The sequence below is a fragment of the Pelodiscus sinensis genome, chromosome 7 (genome assembly GCF_049634645.1).
Source record: "Pelodiscus sinensis isolate JC-2024 chromosome 7, ASM4963464v1, whole genome shotgun sequence".
Taxonomy (NCBI): Eukaryota; Metazoa; Chordata; order Testudines; family Trionychidae; genus Pelodiscus; species Pelodiscus sinensis.
The window spans coordinates 33,541,927-33,560,269 of NC_134717.1; the positions used below are offsets into that span (position 1 = coordinate 33,541,927).

Here is an 18,343-nt window from a genome sequence, read left to right on the forward strand (position 1 = left end):
TTTTGCACAAAATCTTGCCGTCTATCTACACTGGCTGCGAGTATTTGCATAAGAACACTGACTTTGTACTGTACAAAATCAGTGGTTCTTGCGCAAATACTCTGACGCTCCCACTCAGGGATAAGCCCTCTTGCGCAAGTATTCTTGCGCAAGAGGGCCAGTGTAGACAGCCAAGTTAATTTCTTGCGCAAGAAAGCCCGATGGCTAAAATGGCCATCGGAGCTGTCTTGCGCAAGAGAGCATCTACACTGGCATGGATGCTTTTGCGCAAAAGTAAATCTTTCGCGCAAAGGCACATGCCAGTATAAACGCTCTCTTGTGCAAATGCTTTTAACGGAAAAACTTTTCTGTTAAAAGTATTTGTGCAAAATCATGCCAGTCTAGACGCAGCCCAGATGTTCACTCACCAGTGCTTAATAAAGGGGAATAATCACTTCTCTAGATCTGCTGGTAATGCTCATCCTCATGCACCCTAATATGACATTAGCCTTCTTGGCTACAAGGGCACACTGTTGACTCATATCCAGCTTCTCATTCACTATAATCTCTAGGTCCTTTCTGCCGAAATGCTATTTAGCCAGTTGGTCCCCAGCCTGTAGCAGTGCTTGGGATTCTTCCATTCTACGTGCAGGACTCTGCACTTGTCCTTGTTGAACCCCATCAGATTTCTTCTGGCCCAATCCTTCAATTTGTCCACGTCACTCTGGACTTTATCCTTACTCTCCAGCATATCTACCTCTCCCCCAGCTTGGTGTCATCTGTAAACTTGCTGAGGGTGCAATCCATCCCCTAATCCAGGTCATTAATAAAGATGTTGAACAAAACTGGCCCCAGAATCAACCCTTGGAGCACTCCACTTGACACCGACCACCAATCAGATATCAAGCAGTTTATCACTATCCATTGAGCCTGACAATCTACCCCGCTTTCTGTCCACCTTACATCCCATTTATCCAATCCATACTTCATTAACTTGCTGGCAAGAATATTGTGTAAGTCAACACTTGCACCCTCGTTTGAACTAGGGATGCAAATGTAGGCATTTGAAATAGTCAATGAAGCGGGGATTTAAATATTCCGTGCTTCATTAGCATGATCTCACCGGCGCGTTACTCTGATCAACAGCTGTTTTGAAAGTGAAAATGCGTGCTGAGACGTGTTAGTTTGAATCAAACCCCTTGGTTCAAACTAACGTTACTCCTCATTTTTTGAGATCATTTTTTGAGGAGTAACGTTAGTTCAAACCAAGAAGTTTGGTTCAAACTAACGCGTCCCGGTGCGCACTTTCACTTTCAAAACAGCTGTTGATCGGAGTAACACGCCAGCGAGATCATGTTAATGAAGCACGGGATATTTAAATCCCAGCTTCACTGACTATTTCAAGGTTGGCTAGGCATGATTTGCCCTGGTGAATCCATGTTGACTGTTCCTGATCACGTTCCCCTTTTCCAAGTGCTTCAAAATGGATTCCTTGAGGATCCCCTCCATGATTTTTCTGGGAACTGAGGTGAGGCTGACCCCTCTAAGTCCCTGGAGTGTCCTTTTTCCCTTTTTTAAAAATGGGCACTAAATTTGTCTTTTTCCAGTCATCCAGGACCTCCCTGATCTCCATGAGTTATCAAAGATAACTGCCAATGGCTCTGCACTGACATTTGTCAACTCCCTCAGCATCCTCAGATGCATTAAATCTGACCCCATGGATCTGTGTATGTCCAACTTTTCTAAATAGTTCTTAATCTGTTTTTTCTCCACCGAGGGCTACCCACCTCCTTCCCATACTGTGTTGCCTAGTGCAGTAGTCTGGGAGCTGACCTTGTCTGTGAAGACAGAGGCAAAAAAAAGAATTGAGTACTTCAGCTTTTCCACACATCACGGCTACGTCTACACTGGCCCCTTTTCCGAAAGGGGCATGCTAATTTTCAACTTCAGAATAGGGAAATCCGCGGGGGATTTAAATATCCCCCGCGGGATTTAAATAAACATGTCCGCCGCTTTTTTCCGGCTTGGGGAAAAGCCGGAAAAAAGCGTCTAGACTGGCCCGATCCTCCGGAATAAAGCCCTATTCCGGAGGATCTCTTATTCCTACTTCAAAGTTTCCTACTTTCCCCAAGCCGGAAAAAAGCGGCGGACATCTTTATTTAAATCCCGCGGGGGATATTTAAATCCCCCGCGGATTTCCCTATTCTGAAGTTGAAAATTAGCATGCCCCTTTCGGAAAAGGGGCCAGTGTAGACGTAGCCCATTAGTTTACTTCCCTCATCCACAAGAGGCCCTACACCCTCCCTGAGCACCCTCTTATTTTTAACATGCTTGCAGAAACTTTTCTTGTTTTCTTTCACATCACTTGCTAACTGCAATTCCAGTTTTGCTTTGGCCTTCCTGATTACACCTCTGCATGCTCAAGCAATATATTTATACTCCGCCCTAGTCATCCATCCAAGTTTCTACTTCTTGTAAGCTTTCTTTTTGTATTTAAGCTCACCAAGAATTTCACTGCTAAGCCAAGCTCACCCAACAGGGTGATTAAAGTCCCCCATGAAAACCAGGGCCTGTGATCTGGAAGCTTCTGTTAGTTGTCTGAAGAAAACCTCGTCTACCTCATCCACCTGATCTGGTGGTCTATAGCCATCAACCACAACATCACCTCTGTTGCTCCTGCCTCTAAACTTAACCCAAACGGCTTTTCTCCCTCCATATACTGGAGCTCTGAGCAATCATACTGCTCTCTTACATACAGTGCAACTCCTCCTCCTTTTCTCCCCGCCTGTCCTTCCTGAACAGTTTATACCCTTCCATGACAGCGAGTCATCCCACCATGTCATGTGAGTCTCTGTTATTCCAATCAAATCATAGTCCTTTGACTGTGCCAGGACTTCTAATTCTTCCTGCTTGTTTCCCAGGCATCTTGCATTCGTGTATAGACACCTTAGATAACTAGCTGATTGCCCTACCTAGGCATACAAAATGTCGTTTTACGTTATTGTGAAATGCAGTTACTATTGTACAGGTCTGGTCATCTGAATGTTACTATCGCATTAGAAACTATGGCTTCTGTAATGGAATTCAAGGTAATGTCCCATCCAGCTATTAATAAATTCAGATAACTGTGATTAGAAAAAGGTTTTCATTGCATTTCAAAACATTTGAGGAACAAAACCAAACAAACAAAAATCCGTACCAGCCTCCCCCTCCCCCATAACAGTGAAGCAACAGCAGTGATTACAGGATAAAAGGAAAACAGTACAGGCAGTCCCCGGGTTACATAAAAGATAGGGACTGTAGGTTTGTTCTTAAGTTGAATTTGTATGCAAGTCGGAACTGGTACATATTGTAGGGGAAACTCTAGCCAAACATTTCTCCAGAGCTCAGTTTTATTCTCCCACACCTCACTTCCCTCAGTCCTTTATTCTCAAGCTGAGGTGTCTGCTGAGAAAAGCCGCTCCGCATCTCCCTGGTCTGCTGGGGGAGGGGGGCGCTAGCTTCGTGTCTCCCTGGTCTGCTGGGGGGAAGCAGCTAGTGCGGGGTTGCTTCACCCCGTTTGTAAGTAGGGATCCGATGTAAGTCGGATCCATGTAACCCGGGGACTGCCTGTATAGCCTTGGAAAAGTCTTTTAATCTTTAAGATGTTGTGAAGTGGTTTTAAAGACACATATAACTCCTTGGAGGAAAGGTAAAATATAAGTTCATTCTATTATTATGAAAGGAAATGTAAAAATAACAAAACCCATATATGTTGTATTTTCTACCATTTATCCTTTTGGTTTTTTTTATAACAAGTTATTTGGGATATGGACTCTCTGTTCATAATGTGTTTGTAACAGCACATGCAAACTTTAGATCCTACAAATTATAAATAATGATGATAATACTAACCTGTGTATCAAAACAAAACTCTTCTGCCCAAACACTGCACATTTTTCATTGATCATAATAACCCCATTCTGCTATTTACACCTGCAATTTCTCCTCTTAGGCTAGACCTGTGTCCATAGGCTACTGTTTCTAGGACCAAGCCCTCCTCTTTTTCACGGTCACTTCAGAGTATCATCACACTATCATATGAATTTTTACCAGCCCGTGCATACTCTTATTGGATCAAATTCTGTTATCAGTTACACCAATGCAAGAACAGAATTTGGCCCATAATTTTAAAATACTGGCAACACTAAAAATGCAAGTTTTTTGTGATGATGGACCCTGGGACTTTTCAAAAGAGTCCGTCCTGCAAACATCCTTTGGGCTCACCCTTTATAGATAGCACAAAAAGATATTCTATCTGCCTGCTGAAAAAAACTCAGAAATCTGGTAGCAAAAAAGCTTTGAGAAAGGTACAAAAACAGAGATGATGCCTCTTAGGCACTAGATATATGAAGCCAAACTAAATATATGCTAATGGAATGTTTACAAAATATTTTCTTTCTACAGCTAATGTGAAGCTTTACTGACAAGCAAGATCTTGTTTCACTCATTGAGCTGACGCCAATGGAAAGGTGGTGGCCAAAAATAAAGATTGTGTAAAAATTCTAAAACAAAAAAAGTTTGCATGCAAAAGAATACCTAATAGTTCAAGTATCTTCATCTGAATAAACAGTCTCCCTCTGAAAAAAGCCAAGCTCTGTAGCTAACATGTTTGGATATGATGTATTAGATGGGGGCAGTTACATATTAGGAGCCCAGTCCCAGATAAAACATCTATGGGTTCTTTCCAAACGAAGCAGACTCTGGAATATAGGGGATGTTGGCTCCATAGATGGGTGATTTATCCAGGAATAAAGGTCAGTAGAGCACACAGATTCCTGAAGGCAGAGAAAAACCTGTCTAAATGACTGGATATTGGAGAGTTACCCATCAAGAAGAAAAGTCCATGCACACAAATCTCTCTATATGCTGTACAATTTCTGATTTTTGGGACTGCTTACAAACCCCATACCTACCCCCATAAAGCCATGCAACAGAGGGAGCTATTACAGCTGAAAATTTGTAGCTATGCCCTTGGACAGTCATTGTTGGGGACTTCAAGACTGTGGTGTCTACAGACAGAGACTGTACTAAAATACTGCCTTGTTGGAGACTTGCATGGAAAGTGGACTCAGTGATCCAGATTCTCCATTACTTTGCAGCTTAGTCATTTAGGCTATGCCTACACTGCGTGGTTATTTCAAAATAACAGAAAGCACGTCTATACAGCAATCTTGTTATTTTGAAATAATTTTGAAATAATGGGCTTTTTACTCTGACTTTTGTAACCCTCATTTCATGAGGAGTAAGGGAAGTCAAAGGAAGAATGCTCTTCCTTTGACTTCTTATTGTGTAGACAGCACCAAAAGCTGAGTTAAGATATTTTGACTTCAGCTACGCAATTAATGTAGCTGAAGTTAATTCAGCTTTAGCCCACAGTGTAGACGTACCCTTACACTTGTAAAATACCTAATCAGAATGGGAAGGATTTAGAAACCCTGCCTCCCCCCGTACATAGGCCGGAGGGGGCTGGCTTCATATTTGGGTCACAAGGCTAGTTCTTCCTTTCCTTGTTTGGCCTCCAAAACAAAATTTTCAGCCAAGAACTTCCCAAGAAAAGCCTCATAAAATGTTTTTCTACTTGTCTGCTGCTCATTCCCAAGAGACTACTTGCTGGTGATTGGGTGTGTGGAGTAGCAAACACTATCCCTGAGATGGGACCTATTGCAGGGTGCTCTGTCAGTAGCCAGCAGTGCTTGGTCATTTAATAGAGATACTTCCTTTCTAATACAATGTTACCATTATAGCTACAGACCCAGGAAGGCTGAGATGTTCTGTAGGACAGCAGACATGCAGATGCATGTGCTCTGGATTGGATGACTGACCAGAAAGCTATTCTTGCCAGCTGGAAACATCTGGTTCCAAAGAGCGCTTTCACTAGCTCTTCTGGACTACAGCTGATTCTAATAACCTGATGGAGCTTTGAATACCTGTAAACATGGAGTGGTCAGGTACCGTGTTCCCTCTAAGAATTTGCCTCCCACCCACCTCTTCTGCAGAGCCACACAGTGGCGGCTCAGCTGCTCCAGGGTGGCCACCATGCAGCCCTGGCTCTAGCTTCAGCCCTTCCCCAGCAAGGACCAGAGCCGAAGGCAGGCAGTGGCAACTCTAGCCAGGGCCAGAGCCAGAGGCCACGTAGAAGGTGGCAGTGGCCAAGGCCTGAGCTGAAGCCATGCTGCGGAAGGCTGGTGGCTACTCTGGCAGCTGGGGCCAGCTGGAACCGCATGGTGGGGGTGCACCATGAAGAGACATGACTGGTCTGACTGGCTGAGATCTTGCACACTGCCAGCCATGGATTGGGGAAATCTTGGATTCCTCCACCAGCAGGCCCTTGGCAGGGACTAAATGTAGAGCTAAAAGGCCAGGCTGGCAGCCCTCACCTCCAATAATCCTCCGCTCTCTGTTTAGCCCCTCGCTGGGGTGAAACAGCCCTCTAGGCTTAATGCTGGCACCTGCCTAGTATTTCCAAGCTCCTTCCACCAGCTGTAACAGCCCTTCGAGGCTCCAGTTATCTCCCCTGAGTCAGGGCAGGATCTTCCCTCTTGTGTTTCCTCCTTTGCTGTGTGATCTGGATTTCCCAAGGAGTAATGGCCTTCCACCTGCAAGAGGCCATTCCAGGGTCAGGGGTGTTTCCCTGCCATTCAGCCAAAATATTTCTGTCCCTACCTCCTAACCCTAAATAATTCCCAGGGACCCATGCCCTTTCAGACCTAAGCACTAGCACATGAGTCCGGATCATGGTACTCAGGAGAAACTGAGGCACAGGTGTGCTGTACCCAGGTGGTAGGAGCTGGCATGAACATTTTGGCTCCCAGCCTGTGCTCGGTACAGGGGGAAGGGTAGCAGGAAAACAACACTCCCATAGGTGTGAGAGTGGGGGATGGGAAGGGATCACCTTCTTCCAATATTGCTGCAGGGAGGTGCTACCTGGAAGAGTCTCTTGGGGGGCAGTGCACACATCCAAAAAAGTGCACGTGGCCTCACTGTTGGCGCACAAGACAAAACTCACTCCACTCATGGATGGAAAATCTTAAAGAGAACATGGGTCAGGTATAGATAAAACAACTACCCACAGAAACGGTATTGATGTAGGTGCCAGTGTCATGTGCTTGTCAGCTATGGCATCCTTTCTGGCTGTACAGAGATACAGCTGGCAATAGCTTTGCAATGCCTGCTGGAAGAAGTAATGCCTCTGGCAATTTTATATAATAGGGAGACTCATAATACACAGCCAGGTGAGATTTTTCTTTCCTTTTCTTTCTTTCTTTTTGGTATGGAAACCTCGTGGTGTTTAATTATGTCACTGGATGGAGCACTTTACTAAATAAATGAAACTAGTCTGGACTCATCTTCTGTTAATGTTCCTTGCTGCCTCTTGCTCCCTTTGTTCATTAGCACAGTTGAAGCTGGGTATCACTGCAACAGAAAATGTTCCAGATACAGCACAAAGAAACAGCTGTAAGCACTCAGGGCTAGCTTGTCAGCTCTGGCTATACAAGGGTGTAAGCAGCTGCAGCAGTAATGCCCCACTGCTAGGACTGGGATTGCAGGCACATTAAGCTGCTTGCCCAGTGCCCCCTGAGAGCAATGGCCTGGGAGCAAATGGGAGGAGTGTTGGCACCACATCCCTGGTTCCTTAGTCACTACAACTAGCCAGTTACACAGAGGGAAGTCATTTCCTCCCCAGCCCTGAACAAAGTGAAATGGAGGGTGTTGAACAATTGTGACTCAGTAAGTTATGATTCATACTTCAGTCTCCCCTGAACTCAAGTAGAGACCTAACCTAGCTCTAAATCAGATGTGCAGAGAAAGAGCGAGCCCAAATGCTGAAATGAAGAGTAAACCGTTCACTAAGAGTAGTTTTTCATTTTTTTTTCAATGTATATGTTCCTCGGCCAGAAGTCAGGACTTAGTGGCTTCAGTTGTTTGAGAGAGAGAGAGAAAGAGAGAGACCCTTTGTGCTGAATTTGCTTTGCATGGGTGAGCCCTCTTGGAGGTTTGTTTTCTGATTTTTAGATTTTCAGATTTGGAGAAACTTTCACAGTCAAAGCAAAATAATCAAGCCTGTCAAAATTCTCCTGGACTCTCCTGGAGGAATACTGCCAAGCGACCAGGCTTCTCTCCCCGACTGAAAAGCCAATCCAACACTGTTCAAAGGTGGCCTGGCTTGCCAGGGAGCCAGGCAGCTGCATGATTCTGGCCGGAATTTGGGTTTCACTTTCTTGGTTACATTGTAAAAGTTCTCCTCAGTTGTAGAGATGTCACTTTACTGTGTAGAACTTAGAGCTTAGTGCTATTTTGGCTCCTCTTAGAGTCCATGGGGAAATCCCTCTGCCTTGCTACCTTTCAATAGCTCACAGATTCAAGTGCTGTGGGGTTGCTTCCTGCCTATGTCCACACTCTTAAAAGACCAGGAGCACTCCTGAAAAACCTCCCTCTTTGCTTCACAGCTGAGTTCTGCATCCCCGTCTCTCTGATTCCAGAGCTACTACCCTCCTTCCCTCCTGCCTCACCAACTCCTGCCAGAGATGAGGAACTCTCCTCCTGCCCTAGGGAGAGGTAAGGTACTCCCAGGAGAACTCCCTCCATCCCAGGGCAGAGGACAGCAGAACTAAGGGGGAGAGGGATGAGAGGACAGGGACTAGTGGCTGTGTCTGGAGCGTATTGAGGGTCGGGGACTTATGGGGGGAGAGAGAGAGGATTAGTTCAATTGGGGGGATAGGCCCTATTATTTTTAACCCCCCAGAAGCTGCCAGAAACTCCCCCAGCAAGCCTTGTCCTGCCATCCCCAGCCAAGGAAAGTGATGTGATGTGAGGCATGGAAAGGGGGATCCTCGCTTTCCCAGCCCTCTGCTTGTATCAGATCCAGGGATTCCTTCAGAGGACTGTTGTCATAGTTCCTATGGGTATGTCTACACTACCCTCCTAGTTCGAACTGTAGGCATATCGTGGTAATGTAGGCATATCGTGAAATGAGGAGTAACGGTAGTTCGGAATAGGAAGCCTAGTTCCAACTACCTAGTTCATGCCCCGTGTAGCCGCGCTGCACGGGGTTCGAACCAGCGGGGTTTTAAAAATGGCGGCTCCCCGCTTATGCAAATGAAGCCCGGGAAATTCAAATCCCGGGCTTCATTCGCAAGTGCGGTATGCCTATATTACCCTCCTAGTTCGAACTAGGAGGGTAGTGTAGACATACCCTATTAGAACTATAGACCTCTTGCTGAAAATACATATATGCCAGGCTGATACTTTCTTGAAATATAGCTTGCCAGTGCCTAGCTTAGGGAGAGTCAGTGAAATTGGTGACTGCATCCATACTGAATGGCTTATCAGAATTAGTTCAAGCAACGAGCAAAACATGCTAGAATGGTGAGGTCCCTGTGTCATTTTGAACCTTAACTATGTTGGGTTCATTTCTAGTAACGAGAAGTTCAAACCCTTTAACAGACCTTGTTATTTCAGGGAATAGTCTCACACTTGGGTTTTCAAAAACTGTTCCCACAAAGTACTGCCGTCTTCTGGGGACTGTACTGATTGTGCTCAAAAAACAATGTTCTCCACTCATAGAAACTTTTCTGGAAGAGATCTTCTGAAAAAACTTCTTCCAAAAGAGAGTGTCCACACTGCCAAAGTGCATCAAAAAAACGCTCTGCTTTTTCAAAAAATATCATCCACACTGCATGGACGCTATCTCGCATTTAAGCTGTGATTACTATGGATGGAATGGCCACCAGGGCACCTGTGCTTTTTCCTCTTTCCCCTTCTTTCGAAAGAACTCCCTGTTCCCCATCTACACCACCTTTTTCCAAAAGAGCTCTTTGGGAAAAAGGCTTCATCCTCGTAGAAAGAGGTTTACCAATGTCAGAAAAACTCCTTTGTTCTTTTCATTTTTTTTTCTCGAAAGAATGTGATTGCAGTGTGGATGTAACTGAAGTGTTTTCGGAAAAACTCTGTAGTGTAGACATAGCCATAGAGAGACTTTTAAATATATTTGAGAGTTTATAGCCAGTGCAGAGGTACTACTTTACCTCTCTGTAATGTTCACCCAAACTATATATTTAAGCACCTTACATAAAATTAATTTAGCTTTCAGCTGAATATTTCTCAGACTATAGGTGTTAATATGGGTTTTCAAAACACATTCTATATAATCTATAAACCTCTCTATACTGGAATAAATGGAATACTACTTCCATTATTTTTACGATGTGCTCAGTGAGATATATAAAACTAAAGAAAACCGTTTTACTGCCTTGAGTGAATTAAGACTGTATTTTACTCTTTTTGCCATTATTGTTACACAGTACACTCTTATAAAAATGGCAGAAAACGAATTAAAAGAGACAATGTCAATTTATGTTTAATCTAGAAATTTAAAACATTTTATAAAACATCAGACCAGTGTTGCCTTAGTACTTACATTCCAGTAAAAAATGGTTTTTTTTAATGCACAAACATTTCCTTGCAGCATTTGAAACTCAAATACTGCAGCTCTAAGAATCTGAAACTGACTATAAACAAAAATGAATGGGGTTTAATTGATTTGAATTGCCCTGGATCAGGAGTGGCCCTAGATGACCGGCCAGCAACTGGCACCCTAGGCAAAACACGTGATCGGCACACCTGCCTCCAAACCTCTCAATGGCCGTTTTATTTGGCACCCTAGGCGACTGCCTACTTCACGCCTATGGATGGGCCGCCACTGCCATGGATGAGTTAGACAAAGAAAACAGACACAAATTTTATTTTAAAAATTGCCACTTTTAATCATTTCAAAAGTTGTTGCAGGTTGGAGCCCCCTGGTCAGGCCCCCTGGGAACTTGCGTGGTCCTGAACCAAGGCGTTTGCCAGACCAGGGGAGGTCAAGTCTCCCCTCCTGGCTGTCAGACCTGCTTTGACCCTGTTCCTGGGCACTGGGCACTGTGTCCCACTGTGCCGGCCCTACTATTGCTGGCCCTGACCCAGGCTGTGCTCCCAACAAGTGACCGCAGCCTGGGCTGCACACCAAGCTGCTGGCTCTGCTGCTGCCAGCCTGGCCAGGGCTGTGCTCCTGACCCTGGCTGGCCCTTGCTCCCAGCCATCAGGACTCCGGTCCAGCAATATCCATGGTCCTGGATTTTAGAGGATCAATCTGTACTAACAAAAGTAAAGAAATGTGGGATTTTTAAAAGCAGTTTGTAATGTTTAAGTTACCAGTGTTCCTTTTTTGTTTGAAATTGGTGAGTATGTCTTACTGCTGATAATAATGATAAGTCAATGCATTCAGCCATGTCGGGTATGTAGAAAATAGTGCTGGGCAGAACTTCTTAAGTGGGTACAGTTTGTTCAGAATATTTCATTGAATAACTTCCATGAATTGTTCTCGGTCTGTAGTTCATTGCAAGTATTTGAAGTATGAACAGCGTTGGTTTAGTTTTGCATGGACACCCCCGTTCATAGGGTTTCATTCTGTTTTCTGATTAGACGAACATAATTCTTAGGAGTTAGGTTTCTAGTGCAAACATACACAAAGTGCTTCTCATGAATATTCTCTAGGAATCATTGAACACTTATTGGTTTTTAAACTTTTCTGGCAATCTTGTTTGCCAGAATTTTTATGAACAGTGAACAAAAAAGGGTTTTGAATACAATGGAAAAAAGATCTAAAAATTCAAACAGTTATTCATAGCAAGCTTTCTGAAGAATTTGCCCAGCTGTAGTTGAAAGTCTGATTTACTGTAATCTTGTTATAATCTGTTGGATGCTGTAATTTTGTGCCTTTTACAGTTGGTGTATTGCTTTTGAAAAAGTAAAGCCAATCTTCTCCCTCCTCTAGCAATCTCCCTAAAGGCAAGACTTCATAGAAAATAAGGTTTAACGTTTATGTGCATGTGACATAATTCTTCAATTTACATCCAAACGATGAATGTGTAAATGTTTAAGGTGTTTTGTTGTTTACACAGCATTGTAGATCTCGGCCTGCCTATGGAGGAAAGTTGTACAAACTGAGAATAATGCCATGTAGATTTATACACAGTGACTAAACATTAACAAATACATGATAGCGGGCCTCATTTACCTATTTTAAGATTATACTAGAGAGAGAGACTATGTGGCCATAAATCCATTCCCCTATTAGGGCTGGTCTGATAACAGCATAGGGAATTTTTAAACTCCTATGCTGCAGCTGTCATGAAGATAAAAGAAGATTCTCTGCACCACCCTGTCTGTGTCTCAGAAGTTCTGCCCATTGGAATTTTTTGAAATCCTAAATTCCTTTGCTTGGAAATAATCAGATTTTATGTAGAATTTTCCAGCTACTTGTGGACAAGCTTGAGCAAATTCAGGTTGAGCAGGCTGATGTGATGTGTTTCTGCAGGCTTCTCTCTACCGTCTCGCATATTAGTGCTGCTTTGTGCTGCTCTGGTCATGTACAACTGCCCTAATGCAGGCAATTCTAGTCAGGGAAATTCCATGTGGCATCAGCTATTGTACACTCTTCTACTTCTTCACCTCATCCCTACTCCTGTGCCCTGGCAATCATTGATAATCCATAGCTACTGGAATGGCACTTTGCTTTGCAACCTGAACAAATTAAAGCAGCTCTCAGACATGCACTGAAGAACAATCTGGTGCCTGAATGGCTTCAGTTTGAGGGAAGTATAAAGAAGGCTTAAAAGTGTCTTTACATCCTTTTGGATCCCTGCTGTGCTGAGCACTCCTCGGGGGGATTCTATGAACAACATTTTCAACAAATTAAGAACAAAGGGTGGACAAATCTCAGCTACAAGGACAGAAACTACCCTGCCTTAGACAAGATCCTTCTCTCCAGCTAACTAGCATCTCCCCCATCTTGTCTGGAAATAGGCTTCAGCAGCTCACTTCTATCCAGGTCCTTTTCTCAGGCAGACACTGGGAAAGTGAAGACTCTACACCACAGCTACTCAACTTTGGAAGCCCTGGGAGCCACACTGATACTCATAGCACATGCCAAGGGCTACAACTTAAGTGTGGTTGCATATACATGCAAATATATATGCAAATATATGCAAATAGTTTCTTTCACACTGACAGGCATGAATACAAAGATTAAGGCAAGATTACACAAGATGCAGGCCCCATTTAAGTCAGTTCTGCTGATATTAATAAAATGCAATATTTACCCGATTTCCACCATATGACAGCACTTTTAATGAGCAATGACAGTCCAGGTATTTAACTACTAAAACACATATCAACAGAGACCATTATATTGACACTATTTTGTTTTGGCTTCACAATTTTAACAAATCAAACAAAAACTATCATAGAATCATAGAACACTAGGACTGGAAGGGACCGCGAGGGTCATCGAGTCCAGTCCCCTGCCCTCACAGCAGGACCAAATACTGTCTAGACCATCCCTGATAGATATGTATCTAACCTACTCTTAAATATCTCCAGAGATAGAGATTCAACAACATCCCTGGGCAGTTTATTCCAGTGTTTGACTACCCTGACAGGAAATTTTTCCTAATGTCCAACCTAAACCTCCCTTGCTGCAGTTTAAGCCCATTGCTTCTTGTTCTGTCTTCAGAGGCTAAGATGAACAAGTTTTCTCCCTCCTCCTTATGACACTCTTTTAGATACCTGAAAACTGCTATCATGTCTCCCCTCAGTCTTCTCTTTTCTAAACTAAACAAACCCTATTATTTCAGCTTTCCTTCATAGGTCATGTTCTCTAGACCTTTAATCATTCTTGTTGCTCTTCTCTGGACCCTCTCCAATTTCTCCATGTATTTCTTGAAATGCGATGCCCAGAACTGGACACAAAACCAGCGCAGAGTAGAGCGGAAGAATGACTGCTCACACCACACCTGTTAATGCATCCCAGAATCATGTTTGCTTTTTTTGCAACAGCATCACACTGCTGACTCATATTCAGCTTGTGGTCCACTATAACCCCTAGATCCCTTTCTGTCGTACTCCTTCCTAGACAGTCGTTTCCCATTCTGTATGTGTGAAACTGATTGTTCTTTCCTAAGTGGAGCACTTTGCATTTGTCTTTATTAAACTTCATCCTGCTTACCTCAGACCATTTCCCCAATTTGTCCAGATCATTTTGAATTATGACCCTATCCTACAGAGTAGTCGCAACCCCTCCCAGCTTGGTATCATCTGCAAACTTTATAAGCGTACTTTCTATGCCAATATCTAAATCGTTGATGAAGATTTTGAACAGAGCCGGTCCCAAAACAGACTCCTGTGGAACCCCAATAGTTATACCATTCCAGCAGGATTGTGAACCATTAATAACTACTCTCTGAGTACGGTTATCCAGCCAGTTATGCACCCACCTTATAGTAGCCCCATCTAAGTTGTATTTGCCTAGTTTATTGATAAGAATATCATGCGAGACCGTATCAAATGCCTTACTAAAGTCTAGGTATACCACATCCACCGCTTCTCCCTTATCCACAATACTCGTTATCCTATCAAAGAAAGCTATCAGATTGGTTTGACATGATTTATTCTTTACAAATCCATGCTGGCTGTTCCCTACCACCTTGCCACCTTCCAAGTGTTTACAGATGATTTCCTTAATTACTTGCTCTATTATCTTTCCTGGCACAGAAGTTAAACTAACTGGTCTGTAGTTTCCTGGGTTGTTCTTATTTCCCTTTTTATAAATGGGCACTATATTTGCCCTTTTCCAGTCTTCTGGAATCTCTCCTGTCTCCCATGATTTTCCAAAGATGATAGCTAGAGGCTCAGATACCTCCTCTATCAGCTCCTTGAGTATTCTAGGATGTATTTCATCAGGCCCTGGTGACTTACAGGCATCTAACTTTTCTAGGTGATTTTTATCTTGTTCTTTTTTTATTTTAACTTCTAAACCTACCCCCTTCCCACTAGCATTCACTATGTTAGTCATTCCTTCAGACTTCTCGGTGAAGACCGAAACAAAGAAGTCATTAAGCATCTCTGCCATTTCCAAATTTCCTGTTACTGTTTCTCCCTCCTCACTGACCAGTGGGCCTACCCTGTCCTCAGTCTTCCTCTTGCTTCTAATGTATTTATAAAAAGTCTTCTTGTTTCCCTTTATTCCCGTAGCTAGTTTGAGATCATTTTGTGCCTTTGCCTTTCTAATCTTGCCCCTGCATTCCTGAATTGTTTGCCTATATTCATCCTTTGTAATTTGTCCTACTTTCCATTTTTTATAGAGCTCCTTTTTTATTTTTAGATCATGCAAGATCTCGTGGTTAAGCCAATGTGGTCTTTTGCCATATTTTCTATCTTTCCGACACAGCGGAATAGCTTGCTTTTGGGCCCCTAACAATGTCCCTTTGAAAAACTGCCAACTCTCCTCAGTTGTTTTTCCCCTCAGTCTTGATTCCCATGGGACCTTAACTATCAGCTCTCTCAGCTTACCAAAATCCACTTTCCTGAAATCCATTGTCTCTATTTTGCTGTTCTCCCTTCTACCCTTCCTTAGAATTGTGAACTCTATGATTTCATGATCACTTTCACCCAAGCTGCCTTCCACTTTCAAATTCTCAACCAGTTCCTCCCTGTTTGTTAGGGTCAAATCTAGAACAGCTTCCCCCCAGTAGCTTTTTCAACCTTCTGAAACAAAAAGTTGTCTTCAATGCACTCCAAGAACTTATTGCATAGTCTGTGCCCCACTGTGTTATTTTCCCAACATATATCTGGATAGTTGAAGTCCCCCATCACCACGAAATCTTGGACTTTGGATGATATTGTTAGTTGTTTAAAAAAAGCCTCATCCACTTCTTCCACTTGGGTAAGTGGCCTGTAGTAGACTCCTAGCATGACATCACCCTTATTTTTAACCCCTTTTATCCTAACCCAGAGACTCTCAACACTTCCTTCTCCTATGTCCATCTCCACCTCACTCCAAGTGTGTTCATTTTTAATATATACGGCAACACCTCCTCCCTTTTTTCCCTGTCTATCCTTCCTGAGCAAGCTGTACCCTTCCATACAAACATTCCAATTGTGTATTATCCCACCAAGTTTCTGTGATGCCAACAATGTCATAATTGTACTTATTTATTAGCACTTCCAGTTCTTCCTGCTTATTACCCATACTTCTCGCATTTGTATATAAGCATCTAAGATACTGATCTGACCTTGCCTCAATACCGTACTGGAATTTACTGGAGTATAAGTACAATCAATGTGAAGATTGTGTTTGCAAACTAGCGAATGGAACATATTTTGTTAAGTACAGCAACTTTCCAGTAAGGAATGTAGCTTAGTTTTTCTTAAATTGCTGTCAGGTGGATACAAGTCTTTGAACTCAGGGGGACTAGATTCATGGTGCCATTGCAGGTTTGTTTTCTTTAATGCAGTGACAGTCTTTTGACAAAGAACACACGTTGGTTTTCCATTCATCTCTGCAAAAGCGAATTCCATCTCCCAGACAGGGTTGAAAATCCTGTGTTCATCCAGCAAGCAGCTCTTCTTTGTTGCCATTTTTAATGGTTCTGATTAAAAAGAAAATTGTATACTAGGGTTTTGGGTGTTTAGCGTGAAGCTTCAGGTTGTGAGTTTCTTGAGTGATTTTAATGTAAAAAGAAAAATTTCCAAGCCAGAGTGCTCCAACCTGTAGCATGCAGGAAGCTGGGTGAGTCAGGCCAGACATGAGAGGCAAAAAGGACAGGTGCCTGGGAGCTCTGTCCTGGATTCCCAACAGGGCTGATGTCCCCACACGGGAGTCCATCTCTCAGTGCAGGACAGAGGCACGGCTATCGGGCCGCAGCACCAAATCCAAACGTGGCCAGTGTGAGCCAGTCAGCATCTCTCGGGCTCTGCCCAAAAGGCTAAGCAGCCAGCACTTCCCATAACGCCCCGGTGCTCCTGGCACCTTCTTCTTGGGGGCTAGAAACACTGACACTTTGTACTTGTTTACTCCAGCCAGCCCGTCCGCTTGCGTATTTCAATGCTCACTCTGCCTGGGAGACATCTCGCTGTTGTGGAGCGTGTTCCCAGTGGAAGCCTTGTTCAAAGGATCCTACCCACAGGCTGCATGTTGAGCCTTGCGTAAACCCAAACTGCACCGCGGGCCACAAACAAACGGCCTGTGGGCCGCATGTTGCATAGCCCTGCTCTACACTATTTGTGACCAATGAAAAAAGGGAGATGTAGTCACAAGGGCTGGCATTCAGAGCATGGTGTGAAGCTATGTTTTCAGGCTTCTTCAGTGCTGGGTATAAGACTGACATTTTGTGAAAAATTCTTTTGCTGACACGGAGCCTCGGAATACTGTATTTTTTCAAGACAGGCCATGGGATGCTTTATTTTATAAAAATCAATCAATCAATTGAGATCACATGACACTTTAAACAAATACCACACATGATCTTAGCTGAGAAGTGATTTTTTACACTTTGAAGTCCTGATTGGCACATTTAGCTCAAGTGTAGGTTGCAAGCCGCTCAAAACTGCCTAGAGCACTGCTGCTTAAAAAAAATAAAAAAAAAAAAAAAAAGGAAAGGAAAGGCTTACCTGTAGGCTCAATACAATGGGTACTGCAGATAGCAGTCACTAAAATGCCTGGCCAGGGTAAATAAATCTTCTGGAGAGTTGACACTAGTATTCTAAACAAACATTAATGATACAGTGGGTCAGAGAGAGAACTATCTTGGGAAAATCCCATGGTACTTTTCATGAGAGGAGAAGAGTTAGCCATAACGACATGGCTAATTTGCCCTTTATTTTCACAATGTAATCTTCTTCACTTCTTGTCCTTATGCCATTTTTCCACAACGCTGTCTGTTAAACATCTCTTTTGTCCTACCCAAGAGAGGGATGCATTTCTATGACTTCTATTTATGTATATTATGTATAGATCACACAGCTTATATACATATAGCTAGTGATTAGAATCCTTTTGGATGAATGGAAATATATAACAGAGACAGTGACTTTATAAAACTTGAGACAACTTTAAAAATAGATAGCTCTTGAATTTTCTGAAGAAATATTTTTGAGTGGAAGAAGTATGGGAATAACCTGCCTATACAGGCAGTCCCCGACTTACGCGGATCCGACTTATGTCGGATCCGCACTTACGAACGGAGCTTTCTCGCCCCGGAAGTCGGGGCGAGAAAGCCCCGTTCGTAAGCTGCTCTGGTGCCCCTGGTCTGCTGGAGACCGTCTCCAGCAGACCAGGGGCACCGGGCGGGTTCCCGCGCTTCCGAGGCTTTGCCAGAGCAAAGCCTCGGAAGCGCGGGAACCGCTGCTGCTGCCCCTTGAGACCCGGTGCCTGTGGTCTGCTGGGGACCGTCCCCAGCAGACCACAGGCACCGGGACCCAAGCGGCAGCAGCGGGCGGGTTCCTG

General features: G+C 43.6%; 1 protein-coding gene across 1 annotated transcript in view; it reads right to left on the reverse strand.

The window, feature by feature from the left end:
• The window catches only part of ITGB6 (integrin subunit beta 6), a 93,287-nt gene that overhangs the window by 55,771 nt on the left and 19,173 nt on the right, over positions 1 to 18,343 (reverse strand). The gene's annotated exons all lie outside the window — the stretch shown is intronic.